We start from the raw sequence: 18970 nt of genomic DNA on the forward strand, positions 1-18970 counted from the left end.
CATTTCAGATGAAGAGGCTGAGGGTCAGAGAGGTCACATAGCTTGCCAGGAGGGAATCCTAGGTTTCTGTGGCTTGAGAGCTCAGAATCACCAACTCACATGGCAGCTTGAAAGACCCTCTTGAAAACTCCCTGCCTCAAGAAAGCCACAGAGCACAAGTCTCCCCACCCTCACCCCCTGCCCCCTGGTCTCCACTCTTGTTCTAAACCCCAGGAGGCTTCTGACTTGAATCTGCCCCCTCTGCACCTATTGCTTGCTTCCCAGGGAATTGGATGGAAGGTAGTCTGAGTTAGCTCAGGCTTGGGGAAGCTGTATTCTGCTGAAATTGCCCAGTGTTCTGGGTGGGACATGATTCAGATTTTCCTTCCTGGTCACATTGGTTCCCACTTGAGAGATCTTTGAAGTGGGGATGACTTTACTGGGTGATTCTTGGCCTGCTTAATTCATAGGCACAGTTGATCTTTGCTGCTCCTCTCCGGGAGGGGGCCCCTGGTTCTGAGGGGTTTAAGTCCCTCAGGGAGGCCAGGGGTTATAAATCCAAGATGCTCTTGGTTAAGAGCTTGATTCTGTCACTGAGTGATCCTGGGAGCCTCATTTGGCCTCTCTGAGCCTTGACTGACTCTTTCGTAAAAGGGAGACATGCATGGGGAATATCTATCTTGAATGCTGGCTGTCGGTGGGGGAAAAAGAGGTCAAGTTTTATTTATTTTGGGGCTGCACTGCACTGCATGTGGGATCCTACTTCCCTGGCCAGGGATCAAACCTGCACCCCCTGCATTGGAAGCACAGAGTCTTAACCACTGGACCACCAGGGAAGCCCCAAGTGTTCTCTTTTGCAAAAAAAATAACATTCTCCACAAGTCATAGACTATGTTTATCCTTGTACTTTAAGAAATGTTAGTTTAGGGCTTCCCAGGGGGTTAAGAATCTGCTGCCAATGCACCTGACAAGGGTTCCATCCCTGGTCCAGGAAGATCCCACATACCTCAGGGTAACTAAGCTGTGAGGCAGAACTACTGAAGCGTGCGCACTCCGGAGCCGCATGCTCTCGAGCAAGCGAAGCCAACGCAAGGAGACGCCTGGGCACCAAAACTGGTGAGTTTCGCCGCGACTAGAGAAAGCCCTTGTGCAGCAGCCAAGACCCAGCACCACCAAAAATAGAGAAATAAAATTTAGGGGGGAAAGAAGAAATGTTAGTTAAAAAAAAATCTGAACACCAAACAGTCCCTGAGTCCCTGCTGCGTGCACAGCCTTGCGTCAGAGTTGGTCTGGAGAGTGGTAACCCCGTTGTGGGCATGTCCTTGCTCAGGCTGTCCTCACAGCAACCATGAAATGCCAGGGACCAGGATCGCCATTTCCGGAGAGAAGAGGCAGGCACAGAGAGGGGACCTGACATGCTTAAGGTTCCACACTGAGAAACTAAAGAGCCTGGCTTTGGAGCTGAGCGCTCTGTTCTACCGATGAACAGAAACGTGAGTCCTGACGGCAGGGCTCGAAGGGCGCTCTCACGGCACAGAGACCACACTGGGCTGCCCCTGCCTGGGAGGAGCTGCGTCTCCTGGGAGAGAGGGACACACGGACAGACCAGAGAAGCGTGTGGTGTCAGAGGGGCCACCCAAGGCTGCATAGCTGATCCGTCTCCTAAAGGAGCACCAGAGAAGACCCCAGGGGGAACTTGCTTTAAAAAAGTCCCCTGGGAGACATCCCTGGAGGTCCAGCAGTTGACTCCATGCTTCCACTGCGTGGAGCATGGTTTCCATCACTGGTTGTGGACCTAAGATATCACCTGGAGTGGCCAAAAAAAGAGAAAAGTCCCCTGGTTGGTGCACTGACATCAGTTCTAGCCCTTCGCCGTAGCCGATGGATGGTGCATATTTCTTTTACCTCAAAATGAGCTCCTCCTGAGCTGTATTTGAAGCCCAGCTGGCTTGTCCTTCACTGTGATTTTCTAGCCCATGGTCACCGGGTCTCTGGACAGGGGGCTCCAGTTCCTGCTACTCAGACCCACGGGAATCATTTTTAAAGAAGTGACTATGCCCTTCCCTGCTCCATCCAAAGGTGACTTCAAGTCCCTCCTGGAAGGTCAGCTTCCAGTGGTCAAGAATCTGGAGTCCCCACTCCAACAGGGTGTCTCCAGACGGAGGAAGCACATGGCCGGGGCTATGAGGTGAAGTTGTCAGTTGCTCACACTGATCACAACTCACCTGTATCCTTCGGACTTTAGAGCTGCCAGCCACCGTTAACCTCTGAGCGCTCCTGACCAGAACCTTCAGGGCCTGGCACCTGCCGTGGGTGTGGGGTGGAGGTCGGGGGCGGAGGGGAAGGGTCTGCCCGGGAGGAGCAAGGGAGGCACCGCTCCAGCTCCACATGTGCGCTCGGACAAGCCGAGATGGGGAGAAAGCTGCAGGGCGGTGTGGAAACCGCACACAGAAGCCCACGCCCATCTTGCTGCAGGTTTCTGCAAGAAACTCAAGGTTTGTCTGTGGCTGGCTTCCCGCAAACAGGAGCTCACCCGTCGCCTTCAAGGTCTGCTTCCATGGAGAGCGTGGCGGGAGGGCATCTCGTGAGGACCTGGGCAGTGAGCCTGGACAGCTCAGTCCTGCCCGTCGGGCTCCACCTCCACCAACACTGGCTGGGCTGGGTGGGAGTGGGGCAGCACCAGCTTCGATTTAGAGAAAACAGAAGAAAGTGCCTGCCGCTGCCGAAAATCCTGGTGACAAATCCCCTCCCCTCAGTAACTCAAATTTCTAAGCTAATTCCTCTCCATTCCCACCAGAAAAGCTCCTCCTGTTCTTATCTGTCTCCAGGCCCACGTTGGCCCAACAAGAAAGCTGCCTTTGTTAAGTACTAGAAGCTTTCTCAGTTCAGGATAATCAAGGGCATCCATGCCAATGCCTTGCAACTCCCATTGGGCCGGAGAGTCTGAACCAGCATGGTGGGTTGATGTAATCCCATCCAAAGCAAACATAGGCAATGCTGTATGGATCCCATGGTGGCCTGGCCCTTGGTCAAGGTATAGTGACCATCAGGGATTTCAAAAGAGCACAGAACTCCCCACCACCACCACCACCACTGCTGCAGAAAGCCTCGGAGGGTCCCCCAAGGAACCCCAGAGTGGGAAACACCGGGCTAAATTGGGGTGGGGGGTTCAACCCTTTGATATTCCCTGCAGCCCCTCCCATTTTCTCTTTGGGAAGGCTTCCTGCCGCAGGGTGTCGGGGGAGAGCTTGGTGGCTCTGACTCTGCCACTTGCCAGCTGTGTGATCTTGGGATGGTGGCTTTCCCTCTCTGAACCTCTAGGTCTCACTGCTTTCCTCCTTGGTTGGCAGTGCTCTGTAAAGGCTGGGAGTCTTTGTTGTTGCCATTACTGCTTGTTCAGGGGTCCTGACTTCCCACTCTATGTGTGTGGCCCTCTCGCTGGATTTCAAACATGATGAGAGCGTGATGCAGGGGTGGGCAGCGTGCATGTGGAAATGGGGGTCCGGAAGTGCCGCTTCTGAGACGCCGTCTGTGATGGGAGCCTGGAAGCTGGGTGAGGAAGGTGAGCTTGGCGGCCCATTAGCGGGCAGGCAGAGGGCACCTTGAGATGGAGGTTCTGGGGTGCAGCTGGGCGCTCCCCATCTTTCATGTGCCTGGAATCACCTGGGAACCTTGTCCCAGTGCAGATTCTGCTGGAGCAGGCCTAGGCAGGGCTCCCAGGTGAGGCCGGGGCGGGGGGCAGCCAGGGCTGCACACCAAGGCCTCAGGTCTGAGGGAAGAGGGCAGGCTGCTTGGTGTCTGGAAGGAGTGGCTCCAGAAAGGCCCACAAGCCCCCCAAAAGGCCATGCAGGGAAAGATGAAGCAACATGAGGGTAAAATTACGTTTTCAACAGAAGAAAAGGCCTCTGCCTCCTAGTGTGTAGAAAGATCTCTGTTCCCACCCCCACGCAGCCCCAGGGGTTTGAAAGAATGTGGTTTTCTGAGCACAGCTTTTCCTCGCTGAAGGGGGTGGATTCGCTCTGAAAAAGTTGCCTGCGAAATGATTTTTTTTTTCTATATCAAACGTTATTTTCCAGTGGTGCGTGTTTTAAGACCATGGTTATGTTCCTGCCGAGAAGGATCCGACTCTGAGGCATTGTCATTGAGGATGTGGCAGACACGAGGGGTGGGGAGCTCAAGGCCATTGCTTCGGACCGATGAGAGTTGGCACTGCAGAGAGCAGGAACCAAAATCTGAAGCCCCAGTGGTCCCCAGATACACTGAGGTTCACGGCCAAACACGGGCCCAGAGCCCTGACCAGAACCACTGATGGTGTGACTGGTGGGACCAGAGGGGACCCAAGGCAAACCAGCCCCCTCAGCCGGAAGAGGAGCTCAGAGAGGCTGGCCATCTTGTCTTTGTATAGGACACCATCGGCCACACTCTGAATATCCGGCTGGAAGTGTTTTTGTTTTTATATTAGATGCAATGATCTAATGTGCAGTAGGAGCCTACTCCTGTCGCAGTTCAGCTGTATTTCTCAAAGAAGCTATGATGTCAGAGTTCTACCAAGACTCCAGAGGAACAGCCTCCTTGCCCAGAGGGTTCTGCTTGACTATGCCAAGGTATACTGGGAATCTTAAATAAGAGATGAAAGCCCGCAATCTGCCATTACTTGACAGACTGTGGTTTTCCTGGGGTTATATAGCCTGGGGTCAATATTCCAAGGAACATACTTTGGGAAGAGCCCTCATAACTAAAGGTCTCTCTGTTTCTGTATCAGTTACCTACTGCTGTGTAACAAATCACTTCTAACTTAGCGCTTCAAAACAATAGGTATTTATTATCTCAAAGGGTCTGTGGCTCAGGAATTCAGAAGTGCCGTAACTGGGCAGGAGGAGAAGGGGGTGACAGAGGATGAAACGGTTGGATGGCATCACCAATTCAATGGACATGATTTGAGCAAACTCTGGGAGATAGTGAAGGGCAGGGGAAGCCTGCCGTGCTGCAGTCCATGGGTTTGCAAAGAGTCAGACATGACTCAGCAACTGCACAGCAACATAACTGGCTGGTCCCAGTTTGTGGTCTCCACTGAAGTGGCAGTCCAAACCTCAGCTGGGGCTGCTCTCATCTGACTGGGGCTGCGGGATTGGCTTCTGGCTTCCAAGATGGAGTGCTCACTGGCTGGCTGTTGGCAGGAGGCCTTGGTTTCTTGCCCCATGGAGTCCTCCACAGAGCTGCTTGAGTTTCCTCAGTATATGGCTTCCCCTAGATGGATGCCAGCGAGAAAGACTGAAACCCTGGTGCCTTGGAATGCACGTGAGGTCCTTTCCACACTGTCCTCTTGGCCCCGCGGGGGCAGCCCTCTTCATTGTGGGAAGGGCTGAAGAGGGTGGAAATCGTCTGGAGACCATCTTGCAGGCCGACTGCCACGGTAACCATCTCTCCGGCGCAAGGACAGATAACTTGCCTCATTCTCACAACTGGCTTCTTACCATTTAGTGCCAATTAGTAACTTTGAGAAGTGACCCTGTAACCTGTGATGTGAAGGAGGAAAAGACTAGGAATTATCAGCTATACCAACCCCCATGAACAGCAGCAATAACAATCATCCAGGCCTATTTGTTGAGCCTTCGCCCCATGCCTGCTGTCTCAACAGCATCATGGCACGGTGCAATCCATGTCCCCAAGGAGCCGGCTCCACAATATTTCCAAGTCAGGCCACTCATTTTTATGAAATGTATAAAGTGAGGTTTTTGTTTGTTTTGGCAATGATGGCTACAAGGACACAAGTAGCTTTGCCTCCTGGAGACACAGAGAAAAATTCCATGACCCGTGTGAACCCATGTCGGGGCAGACTGAAGTGGGGTGTAAACTCAGGATGGATAAATGCCAAAAACACAGTAAATAGGTGAGATGGAATATTTATTTTGTGTACATTAGCAATATGAAGGGGACGGTCCAGTGGTTAAGAATTGACCTGCCAATGCAGGTGACACGAATTGGATCCCTGGTCTGGGAAGATCTCACATGCTGCAGAGCAACTAAGCCCCATGCACCACAACTGCTGAGCCCACATGCTGCAACTAAGGTATGAAGCCCGCATCCCTTAGAGCCTGTGCTGTGCAATAAGGGAAGCCACCTCAAGGAGAAGCCCGCACGCCACGACAGAGTAGCCCATTCTCGCCGCAGTGAAGACCACGCAGCAGTGAAGATCCAGTGCGGCCACAAATAAAGGAAGATAACAGGTAAAATTCTAAAATACAAACGAAGAACACGAGGAGTCACGGTGAGCCGAGGGTTCTTTGGTTTTGCCCCAGTCTCATGCTGGGAAAAAGGGTCACATCTCTGGTGGTGGCCTAGTGGTGAGGAGCAGGCACCTGGTTGCTCGAGTCACCATGTCTGTTACTAACTCTGTGACCAGACAAGTGACTTCACAGCCCTGTCTCCCGTCTGTGAAATGGGGTGATAATGGCCAACTACTCCTGTTATGATGAGGCTTCAGAAGGTTCTGGTATGCTTTATCCTGGCAAAGCTGATGGCGGATCACCAAGGTGGTGGCACCCTAGGTTCAAAGAACCTTCGTATAAGTGCCATTGCCTGGAAAGATCTTTGCCCTATGAGCGAGCGTGGACCCAGAGCCACAGAGCAGATAGTCGCTGCTGCTGGGGACCCTGTATGGGCGACCCCGGGGACTGGAAGGAGCTCAGCCCTTGCTTCTGCTGGGGGCATGTGTGGGCATGGAGCTGGCCCGGCCCTTTCCTGTCCTGTCCCAGCATGATTTCAACAGAGGGAGTGTCCCGGGCGTGTTTTCCCCTCGGAAGTCTCACCCTGCTGAGGTGGGATTTGGGGAGCTCTGGCTCAATTGGCTGCCCCAACCAACAGGCCAGGCTTTGAGATGCTCAGAAACCAGAGTGGGGATGCAAGTTCCTGACCTGCAGCCTGAGCCTGGCCTGATGGAAGGTGTTTGGCTCAGGCTGGCTTGACAGCCCTTGACTCCATCCTTCAGGGCTGTGTGACTCCAGACAAGTGTCTCCACCTCCCGGGCCCTCAGTTTCCCCATCCCTAAAGTCTCAGGCTGGGCCTGCCTGCCCACCCTAGGAACCTGGGGTTGCCCAGGGGGACACAGAGCTTATGAAGGTGCTCACGGCGAAGTCCCAGGCCACCCGCTTCCTCTCCAATCAAGAGAGCTCCATTTCCATCTCTGGTATATTGACGATCTAAGTAGCACTTCAATTTTAAAAAGAAGAAAAAAGAAAAGGAAACTCAGCTACAGCGAAAACAATACAGAAGTTTCCCACCAACTTACTCTGTCCCCTGACTCATGCCTTCAAGCTCTACAGGAGTGGAGCAGTCCATCAGCTAGGTTTGGTGACCGCTCCCTTCCAAACAGTTCCTAGTCTCCTGGATTTGAATCTCTGTTTCTTTCAGCCTCTGTGAGGTCCCATGAAAGGTGGGGAGAGGAAGGGGTTTAGTTGGTAGGGGGCAGTCCACAGAGATCTTAATGTGCCAAGGTCATGGACAGGCTGGGTGTGCTGGCCTCCTCTCTGGACACGTGCTGTGGGCATCTCGGATCCGTGCCCCCTCGGCCTCCCTGTGCCCAAGCATCCCCAGCTTGGGCCCAAGGCCCAGCTGCATTTGGGCCCCCAGTAGAAGCCAGGGCCAGCCCTTGCTGCCTCTGAAGTAAGGAGTCTGTGGGCTTGGGTGGTCTCTCAGCCCCTCCCAACTTCAACACAAATTGCTGCATTTATGAAGCTCCAGCTGTCTGCAGAGTGGGGTCTGGCATGGGGGAGGGGTGGATCCTGTCCTAGGAGGAGGAGCCCCCTCAGCTGGCTGCCTCCAGCTGGACTGGGGATGGCAAGGCTCAGAGTGGCCCCTGGGCCAGGAGGCCCAGGTGCCAGGCCCAGCTGCCAGGCTGCCATTTGAAACGTCTCCTGTTGGTGGCACTTTGGTAAGTTGCAGGTATTCTGGTCTTCGCGTATATTTGATCTGTATCTGAAAACAGTGCTGGTTTCATTTCTTGGCTATGGGATTCTTAGTGCCTAAGACTGAACTTGATCATGTTATTCCCCAGGTAAACGTTTTCCATGGCTCCTCACTGCCCTTAGAAGACAATCCAAGCTCGAAAATGACCCCAAACCTTTTGGGGTCTGGCATAGGCCTAGCCCTCCCACTTAGGGGCTCTCGACCCCTTACCCTATGCCCTCCGGGCACATAGACTGAACCATGAAAACTCTCTCCCCTCTCGGGAGCCTCACACCCTTCTGCTTGACACATTCTCCTCTTTTTCTTGTTGCTTGCTGAATGTCACTTCTTCCAGGAAGCCCTCCTTGCCTAACTGAGTGACTTCAGTTCACAGTCAGGCTCACCCTGTACTTTTCCTTTGTAACACACTCATCACTGTCGAGAGCTAAAAAAAAAAAAAGCCTGTTTGTCTGATCTGCACTCCACCCCCCACTAGAAGGTGGGCTCTGTGGGTGCCCCCCACTGGATATTCCTGTTTATACCAGATGCAGTGCTGGGCACCCAGTGAACACTCTGGAAGCGTCTGCCCAGTAAGTCCTTGAGCGGTCACTCTGTGATCCCACAGATGGCCTGTTGATCCAGGTTGCTAACCTGGGGCCCACTGGGGCTGCTGGCGGTGCACCTGAGCGGGTCACGCCGGAGTCTGGGAACCCAGGCCCAGCCCCATCCTCCAGCCTGCGGGCTCTGCCTGGAAGCGAGGAAGGGGTTAAGTGTTTCTGGCTGCCTCGTGCTGTGTCTGCGGCAGTTCCCCCTTCCGGGGCTGCAGCAGCCGAGGTTGGCGAGGAATGTTTGCAATGCAGAGCTAGGAGGGAGGGTGACTGGGGGAAGTGGGGGCCTGTGGAGGCCGGGCCAGGCTCCCCAGTTGAGCAATCGCCCAGGCCCAGCCGGTTCCTGTAACTCCTGCCCCTCCTGCCTTTTCCCGCCCTGCCGGCTTCCTCCACACGCTGCCTGCCAGGCAGTGGGGGCGGCCTGTCCTCTGGGGCCTGCAGCGAGAGGTAGAGGGACAGAGGCCCCTGAGAGCCTGGAGGCCAGGGGTGAAAAGGAGGATCTTCCACAGGGAGAGGGAGAGAAGGAGTGCAGTCAGCTCAGCCACCCTGGCCCAGAGAGGTTAAGGCTTTTGCCCAAGGTCACACAGGGAGGCACCACCATCCAACTGGACCACACCCTGGATTCAGACCTTTTTATTCCCATGGTAGCAGGCTGCAACTCAGCACCGTGTGGAGGCTCCTTTGCCGCTCAGATGGGAAGCTTTGATTTCCGGAGACTCTCTCCCACCTGAAGGCCAGGGCCTCTCCTGCCCCTAGCCTGGCTCTTCACTCAGGGCTAGGGTCTCAGAGAGGAGGGTGGCTCTCATGGGACTGGGTGCACCCACCGTCCCCATCACTGCCCCAGCACTGTCCAGTACTCAGCCTGTCCTGGGGACACTGGTCCCCTCCAGGAGTGTGGAGGAAATGGATGAACACCCACCACACTCAAGCTGGTTCTCAAAAGCCACCCACTCCTGGGACTTCCTTGATGGTCCCGTGGTAATGACTCCGCCTTCCAGTGCAGGGGACACGGGTTTGAAGCCCTGTAGGGGAACTAAGGTCCTACACTGAACTAAGATCCCACCTGCTACAGGGCAGTGAAGACTCAGTACAGCCAAAACAAAACAAACAAAAAACCCGTCCACTGCTTCCTCCAGTTCCCTTCAAGGAAGAAGCTTCATGAATTCCGAATAGCATGCTGAGCCCACAAAACTGGTCTTTCTCCACAAGCACACACCTTCTTTAGGGACAGCGGCATTCCTGACAACGTAGAAAGAGCTCCTTCTGTCGACAGTATTTACAAGTGACCTCTGGGGAGTGGTCCTTGCCATCACTCAGACCCAGTTCTAACCCCGGTTCCACCACCTTCGAGTTTGTGGCCACACACCTCTTTCCAAGCCTCAGTTTCCTCATCTGTAAAGTGGGATTGAGAGAGAGGGTGGGTGGAGCAGCAGGACTGCTCTGGTTCTACGGAGACTCTGGGCCACTTGCCTTTTCTGGTCCCACAGACATTCAGTCTGTTTGGGGCTGGCTCAGGGTGTCCCCTGCCAGGGCCCGGGCTTTGCCCAATTTGCCAGCAGATGATGGTCTCAGAGCCCTCAGAGGTGCCATCTTGGCCACATCTGTCTGAAATGGGCAGTGGAGCCCCTGGGACCCCACCTCTGCAGAGGGCAGGGTGGGCGGTCCGTGTGAGCTAGGAGTTCCTGTGAGAATCAAACAAGGCGTTTAGAGATGAGGAGGCTCGTAGGACAGGCGGCCGCCAAGCCATGCAGACATAGTGAGGAATTTTCACCTGGAAAACCACACCAGTGATACCAGGACCTTCCTACACTTTGCTCTGCATCTAAGTCCTACTGTGAGCCAGATAATGAATGACCTACTTTATTCTACAACACACCTAAGAAGGAAGTATATTGGTCCCACAACACACACACTTAAAAAAAAAAAAAAACCAGCAGAGAGGTTGATGCATTTGCTCAAGGTCACACAGCTTGTAAGGAATGGAGCCTGACTTGGAACTCAGGCCTCCAGAACCTGTGCTCTTAGGGGATCTCTTCCACACCTGGTTTGGGATCTTCATAGAGGAGATGGGCCACCTTGGGTTAGTCATTAGGCCCCAGAGCCATGAATTGAGAGGAAAATCTCCAGCATCCCCTGGGGGTGGGGGAGGCACTGCGCTAAATTATCGCTATCACCTAGGGCACTATCACTATTACTCCAGGGCACACAGCCGGTCCAGCCAGGATCCACTCTCGAAGCGATTGATGATGCCTTCTGGTCCCCTGGCCCTCCTGGCTCCCTGTCGAGGCTCCACCAAGTCCGTGGCCGGGAAGGACCCTCACAACCGACTGGCCTCCGCAGACTGATGGACAGATGCTGGCCGCTCCCCTCCCAGGGCCGGCGGGCTGCGAGGCTTCACCACCTCCTCCCGAGCAGGTTTCCTTTAAGAAACCAGAAGATTGATTTCCTGGCAGGCTCGCCGAGGAGCCCGTCCAAATGGTTTGCATGTCTGCATTTTTTACTGCTCCGTTTAATATGTATGCAAATGCCGGCCGGCTGCACAGTCACACGCGGCGCCCCATTAAAGCGCCGTCCGGGCGCGCGCATCATTCGAGGCGACGGGCTCGGCGGCCCTGATAGATGGGGTGCGGGGATGGAGACAAATGACGGGCTTTTGTAATTTCTTTCTCCCTTTTTCGGGGGCTGTTGGGTGGGGGTCGGCTCAAGCCTAGAAACAGCAGAGAAGATTTAAATATATGCAAAATTGTTTAGGGGTTTTGGGGGGCGGTGTAGAAACCTGAACCAGGAGGAGGGAATTCACTGTTCTCCTCTCTAGGAGTCGGGCTGAAGGCTGGAGAGGGGAGCCGAGAGTCACCTTCTGGCAGAGAGAGCGGCTTTGCTACTGATAAGCAGGCTCGGTCCTATGGGAAGCGCGGCATCCGCCGCAGAGAAAAGGAAAATGCCGGTTATTTTCAGCCCTGTTACACCCGAGAGGCCACTGCTGCCGAGTTTTTACCATCCCACCCGCGCCCCCCCAAAACTTAATTTTCTTGAGCTTCCAGGGCTTTTAACTTTATAGGTGTATGGATGTCATTTAACTCTTTGCACTAGCCCTAAAAGGTGGATCACATCCATTGTACAGATGGGGAAATTGAGGCTCACAGTCCCTTGGGGAGGGTTGCAGAGTGAGTTGTGGGGGGTGGATGGGATTTTCAGAGCCATTCCTTGACCCACTCAGCCCTTGGCCAGCTCTTGCTTTGTGGAGTTTGCTCCCAGCCATGGAGGGTGGGGCGGGTGTGGAATCTGCCCAGACTAACACTTCCTCAACAACCCCTGCTCTCCAACCCTAGCTCCCCTTGCAGGGCCCTCAGCAGCCTACCTGTCGCCACCTGCCTGGTAACACAAGCCCACATCAGAACGATCCTGAAGACTAGAATTTCTGAAATACTGTTTCAGCCTAAAATCTGAAGTGTGAGTTTTAAAGGAATCTTTCCTTAGTTCTCAGGATTTTAGGCAACAACGGCAGCTGGGGGGCAGCCTGGAGGATCATATGAAGATGCAAAGATTTCCCAGAGGAGGCTCCAACCTAAAGAGATGGCCATTCTGGAGGAGATAGCTCAGACCAACTGGAGAGGCGATTGTGTGTGTGTGTGCGCGTGTGCAGTGTGGCAGTGTTCTGGTCTGTGTGTGTGTCATCGTGGGTGTTTATCTGTTTGCCAGTGTGTGTGTCTCAGTGTGAGGGCGGGATTGTGCCTGTGTCCATGTACACACGTGTGTGTCAGCATGCATGTGTGTGTGTCGATGTGACAGCAGCTGAGAGCGCCTGTCCTCAGGCTGGCGAGCAGCTGGGGTGTGAATTTCCCTGAAGGTCTCCATCTCCCTGCAGTGGCGGCTTCCTGCCTGCTACATCCCCACCCGGAAACCTGCTCCCCCTTCCATCAAACATCTCTGCTGTTTCAGCAGCAGAACAGAGGGCGGGACACCCCACAGGCAGCTGTGAGGATCCAAAAAGGCTGAGCCCCCCCCCCCCCAAGGCCCCGCATAGATGAGGACTGTGGTGACAGGGGGATGGGGCGTAGCCTGTTGCCTGATGGGTGAGCCTGGGAATTCTGGGAAGGAAACGAGGGCCGTGCACAGCTCTCTGGAGAAGCTCACCTTGTGTATCTGCACCTGAGTGTCACAGCCCCCATCCCTCCTTCGCCTCCCACCCCTCCTCCAGGTCCATCCCCAGGCCCCCAGCTCACCCCCACTCTCCTCCAGTCTCTCAAGTTCACCCTGCCCTGGAGTCCCTCCGGCCGTCTCTCCTGGAGTTTCCCCCAGATACCCCCTGGGCCCATCCCTTCCCCCACAACCCTGCTCCCTGCAGGAGTCCTCCTTGACCAGCCACCTCTTCCCCTTGCCTTCGCCACCTCCTACATCCCAACCAGTTGCTTCTCTGTTTCATTTTGTCTCCATCATCTATCCCTCAGGAACGTGAACCCTGGGGGAACCAAAAAAGTGGGGGTTTCTCTCTAGGACGTTCCTGATGTTCATGAACATCTCGGGACCCCCGCCCAGGCCAGGCTCCTTTTCCAGGCTCAGGTCCTTTGCTCTCGACAGATCTTATTCACCCCGAGGCTCACCCTCCGTGTCCACGGAGCCCAACCAGACGATGATGACCCCATGTTCTAAGTCCTCCCCCAACTGGTTTGTGTTTTGGGACGGTCCACCCTTCTTCCAGGCCTCAAGGTGTCACCTCCCCTGAACTGGCCCCAACCCCAGTCATAGTACCAGTGGTACTAAAGTGACTGTTTTCTGCAGCCTGTCAAGAAAATTCTTTCATTGAGAACCATTTTGAATGGACCTGGACATTGCCCCTCTCTGAATACCTCTTCCCTTGGGACCCTCTGAAGCATTCTTTAGGGCCTCCCACCAGCTTCCCAAGTGGCGCTGTGATCAAGAACTCACTGGGGCTTCCCCCAGACTGGGCCAAGCGCACAGTAGTCTCTGGACTGTTGAAATGGACAAGGGAGAGCATAAATGCGCGGCTTGCCCCGTGGCCCCCTTGGGGTCCACACTCTTACTCCCCAGCTGGTTGGGCGGGGTTGGAGGGGGGAGGCTGCTGTGTGTGGACCGGTTGAGTCAGGCCCTAACCCCAGGCAAGGGGCCACCTTGGCTCCCGCCGATCTTGCTGACTGGGCTGAATTCTTTTCTGCACCTCCCTCCGCAACCCGCCATTACTCATTGTTGGCATTTATCCCCAAGCAAGGGGTGACCCTCGGAGCAGCCGCAGCCTCCCGCATGTTCTGAGGAAGGGGTGGCCGGAGGCTGGGCTTCGAGGAGGCACAGCAGGAATTGTGAGCAGCTGCTCTGAGTGCAATGACCATATTTTTCTGAGCTGAAAAATTAGGACACTGGATGTAGCAGAGGGTTTTCTCAGATTTGTTCATTCGATGAGTGCAAAAGTCTCGCAAAGGTACAAAACCTAAAGCTTATGTAGTTATGTAGGTAATGCATTGTCTTGTTGAAAAGCCTCTCAGTTTCCCAAATCAGGGAGATTCTGGAAGGTGATACTTCAGTTTGACGAATAGCTGGGGTGGGGAGCCCCTGGGTCAACCCTGTCCTTGGTGCTTGGGCAATAATGGGGAGCAAAACAGGGGTGATCCTGGCTCACAGAGCTCACGTGGGGAGGCTGACATTCCTTGAATAATTTCACATTTTAGGACCAAGAGAAGTGGTATGGGGAATGGGTGGGGGGGCATACAGGGCCATGAAGGCCAACCACTCCCACGTGAACTGCGAGTCGGGATGTCCAGGAAGACATCTTTTTAAATTATTTATTTATTTTTGGCTGCTCAGGGTGTTTGTTGCTGAGGCCTTTCTCTAGTTGCGGTGAGCACGGGCTGCTGTTTGTTTTGGTGCGTGAGCTTCTCATTGCAGGGGCTTCTCTTGTGGCAGCGTACAGGCTCCAGGGCAGGCAGGCTTCAGGAGTTGCAGGCCACCGGGCTTAGTGGCTCCGCTGCCTGTGGAATCTTCCCAGACCAGGGATCGAACCAGTGTCCCCTGCCTTGGCAGGCAGATTCTTATCCACTGGACCACCAGGGAAGTCCCAGGAAGGCATCTTTGAGGAAAGAAAGTTTGACGTGAGACGGAGCTCTTTGGGCGTTTACTGTGGGAGGGATGGGAGTGGACTGGAGTGAGGGAAGTACATTTTAGGCAGGAGGAAAGGTATGTGCAAAGGGCCAGTGGCAGAAAGGAGGGCCGGTTGTTTGAGGGACAGGAGGCTGCCCAGGTGACTGCAGTGTGCTGAGCAAGGGGAAGAGGAGGTGGGAGAGGTCGGCAGGGGCTGGTGCAGGCAGTGCCCACCAGTCCATAAGAAGGTGGTGGATATTCTCCTGCTGGCAATGGGGAGCCAGGGACTGTTTGGCACAGGTGGGACCTGATTGTCCTCCTGGATGTGGATAATAATGAGGATGATGACAATCTTTGTGATTAAGGGAAGTGTTTAGTGAGCACTTACTATGTGCCAAGCACTGGCTACCCTTTCCAGTGTTCTTGCCTGGAGAAGCCCGTGGACAGAGGAGCCTGGCTACAGTCCATGAGGTTGCAAAGAGTCAGACACAACTGAGAGACTTAAGTATGCATGCACGCATTCAAGCACCATTTCAGCCATTCTACAGATGAGAAGAGTGAAGGTTGGGAAGGGAAGTGGTTTATCTGAGGTCACATGGCTGGCAAACAGCAAAGATGGAACTCTGAGTATGCTGGCTCCAGAGTCTCTACCCTTGTCCCCCACACAAAGCTGCCCTAGTTTGGACACAGAAGGACAAGGGGCATGCAGATGGTCGCCCGCCCCCCCCCCCAACCTCTCTGTGGCACTGCTGCCTCGTTGCTGTGTCCCAGGCGTGGGTGGGGACTCTGTCACCAGGTCAGCCAGGGCTGGAAAGGCCCAACTCAGTCCCTGCTCAGGCCCAGTAGGGAAGTAGACGTTGCAACATCAGAGGCTGAGCTTCTGGAGAAGTTGGGACCCCAGCGTGGGTGGATAGGTCATTGGGGCACAAATCCCAGGAGAGCACAGCCCCACTCATCTGTTTGGGATTCAAGGACTTTGAGATACGGCTAGAGCATTCCTGGGTTTCCCTGGTGGCTCAGATGGTAAAGAATCCACCTGCAATGCGGGAGACCTGGGTTTGATCCCTGGGTGGGGAAGATTCCCCTGGAAGGGGGCATGGCAACCTACTCCAGTATTCTTTGCCTAGAGAATACCCATGGACAGAAGAGCCTGGTAGGCTACAGTCCATGGGGTCACAAAGAGTTGGGCACAACTGAGCAACTAACCATGGCACAGCAGAGCACAAAGAATCCCCAGGACCAGAGCAGCCCCCTGCTTCCCCCTCTGGAAGCAGGTCCAGGGGATCACACCTGCGGCATTTTAAAAAATCCTATTCCCAGGACTTTCCTACTGGTCCAGTGGCTAAGACTCCATGCTCCTGATTCAGGGGGCTCTGGTTTGATCCCTGGTCAGAAGGCTAGATCCCACATGCCTCAACTAAGAGTTTTCATGGCTCAAGTAAAGATGCCAAATGCTGCAATGAAAATCCCATGTGCTGTAACTAAGACCCAGAAGGGCCAAATGCATAAATATATAAAAATTCCTATTCCCTCAGTGACCATCAGGGAAATGTAAATCAAAACCACAATGAGATACCACCCCACATAACACCTACTAGGATGGTTACTATCAAAACTCAGAAAACAACAAGTGTGGGTGAGGATGTGGAGAAACTGGAAGCTTGTATACTGTTGGTGGGAATGTAAAATGGTCCAGCCACTATGGAAAACAGTATGATGGTTCCTCAAAAAATTAAAAATAGAATTACCATCAGTTAGTTCAGTCACTCAGTCGTGTCCGACTCTTTGCAACCCCATGAATTGCAGCACGCCAGGCCTCCCTGTCCATAACCAACTCCCGGAGTTCACTCAGACTCACATCCATCGAGTCCGTGATGCCATCCAGCCATCTCATCCTCGGTCGTACCCTTCTCCTCCTGCCCCCAATCCCTCCCAGCATCAGAGTCTCTTCCAATGAGTCAACTCTTCCCATGAGATGGCCAAAGTACTGGAGCTTCAGCTTTAGCATCATTCCTTTCAAGGAAATCCCAGGGTTGATCTCCCTCAGACAGGACTGGTTGGATCTCCTTGCAGTCCAAGGGACTCTCAAGAGTCTTCTCCAACACCACAGTTCAAAAGCATCAATTCTTCGGCGCTCAGCTTTCTTCACAGTCCAACTCTCACATCCATACATGACCACAGGAAAAACCATAGCCTTGACTAGACAGACCTTAGTTGGCAAAGTAATGTCTCTGCTTTTGAATATGCTATCTAGGTTGGTCATAACTTTTCTTCCAAGGAGTAAGCGTCTTTTAATTTCATGGCTGCAGTCACCATCTGCAGTGATTTTGGAGCCCCCAAAAATAAAGCCTGACACTGTTTCCACTGTTTCCCCATCTAATTCCCAGGAAGTGATGGGACCAGATGCCATGATCTTCGTTTTCTGAATGTTGAGCTTTAAGCCAACTTTTTCACTCTCCACTTTCACTTTCATCAAGAGGCTTTTGAGTTCCTCTTCACTTTCTGCCATAAGGGTGGTGTCATCTGCATATCTGAGGTTATTGATATTTCTCCCGGCAATCTTGATTCCAGCTTGTGTTTCTTCCAGTCCAGCGTTTCTCATGATGTACTCTGCATATGAGTTAAATAAGCAGGGTGACAATATACAGCCTTGATGTACTCCTTTTCCTATTTGGAACCAGTCTGTTGTTCCATGTCCAGTTCTAACTGTTGCTTCCTGACCTGCATACAGATTTCTCAAGAGGCAGGTTAGGTGGTCTGGTATTCCCACCTCTTTCAGAATTTTCCACAGTGTATTGTGATCCACACAGTCAAAGGCTTTGGCATAGTCAAGAAAGCAGAAATAGATGTTTTTCTGGAACTCTGTTGCTTTTTCCATGATCCAGTGGATGTTGGCAATTTGATCTCTGGTTCCTCTGCCTTTTCTAAAACCAGCTTGAACATCAGGGAGTTCACGGTTCACGTATTGCTGAAGCCTGGCTTGGAGAATTTTGAGCATTACTTTACTAGCATGTGAGATGAGTGCAATTGTGTGGTAGTTTGAGCATTCTTTGGCATTGCCTTTCTTTGGGATTGGAATGAAAACTGACCTTTTCCAGTCCTGTGGCCACTGCTGAGGTTGCCAAATTTGCTGGCATATTGAGTGCAGCCCCTTCACAGCATCATCTTTCAGGATTTGAAACAGCTCCACTGGAATTCCATCACCTCCACTAGCTTTGTTCGTAGTGATGCTTTCTAAGGCCCACTTGACTTCACATTCCAGGATGTCTGGCTCTAGATGAGTGATCACATCATCATGATTATCTGGGTCGTGAAGATCTTTTTTGTACAGTTCTTCTGTGTATTCTTGCCACCTCTTCTTAATATCTTCTGCTTCTGTTAGGTCCATACCATTTCTGTCCTTTATCAAGCCCATCTTTGCATGAAATGTTCCCTTGGTATCTCTAATTTTCTTGAAGAGATCGCTAGTCTTTCCCATTCTGTTGTTTTCCTGTATTTCTTTGCATTGATTGCTGAAGAAGGCTTTCTTATCTCTTCTTGCTATTTTTTGGAACTCTGACAGAATGTGGTCCATTGGAGAAGAGAATGGCAAGCCACTTCAGTATTCTTGCCTTGAGAACCCCAATAACAGTATGAAAAGGCAAAATGATAGGATACCAAAAGAGGAACTCCCCAGGTCATTAGGTGCCCAATATGCTACTGGAGATCAGTGGAGAAATAACTCCAGAAAAAATGAAGGGATGGAGCCAAAGCAAAAGCAATACTCAGTTGTGGATGTTACTGGTGATAGAAGCAAGATCCGATGCTGTAAAGAGCAATATTGCATAGGAACCTGGAATGTCAGTACCATGAATCAAGGCAAATTGGAAGTGGTCAAACAAGAGATGGCAAGGGTAAACGTTGACATTCTAGGAATCAGCAAACTAAAATGGAGTGGAATGGGTGAATTTAACTCAGATGACCATTATATCTACTACTGTGGGCAGGAATCCCTCAGAAGAAATGGAGTAGCCATCGTGGTCAACAAAAGAGTCCGAAATGCAGTACTTGGATGCAATCTCAAAAACGACAGAATGATCTCTGTTCGTCTCCAAGGCAAACCATTCAATATCATGGTATTCCAAGTCTATGCCTCAACCAGTAATGCTGAAGAAACTGAAGTTGAACAGTTTGACGAAGACCTATAAGACCTTTTAGAAATAACACCCAAAAAAGATGTCCTTTTCCTTATAGGGGACTGGTATGCAAAAGTAGGAAGTCAAGAAACACCTGGAGTAACAGGCAAATTTGGCCTTGGAGTACGGAATGAAGCAGGGCAAAGGCTAATCGAATTTTGCCAAGAAAATGCA

At 52.7% G+C, this 18970-nt stretch overlaps 1 non-coding gene across 1 annotated transcript; it reads right to left on the bottom strand.

The window, feature by feature from the left end:
• Window positions 1-742: 742 nt before the first annotated feature.
• On the bottom strand, window positions 743-815 carry TRNAG-UCC (transfer RNA glycine (anticodon UCC)). The gene has a single exon. It is a non-coding gene; the product is annotated as a tRNA-Gly (tRNA).
• Window positions 816-18970: the final 18155 nt, after the last annotated feature.

Source organism: Budorcas taxicolor, chromosome 11, assembly GCF_023091745.1.
Source record: "Budorcas taxicolor isolate Tak-1 chromosome 11, Takin1.1, whole genome shotgun sequence".
NCBI lineage: Eukaryota > Metazoa > Chordata > Mammalia > Artiodactyla > Bovidae > Budorcas > Budorcas taxicolor.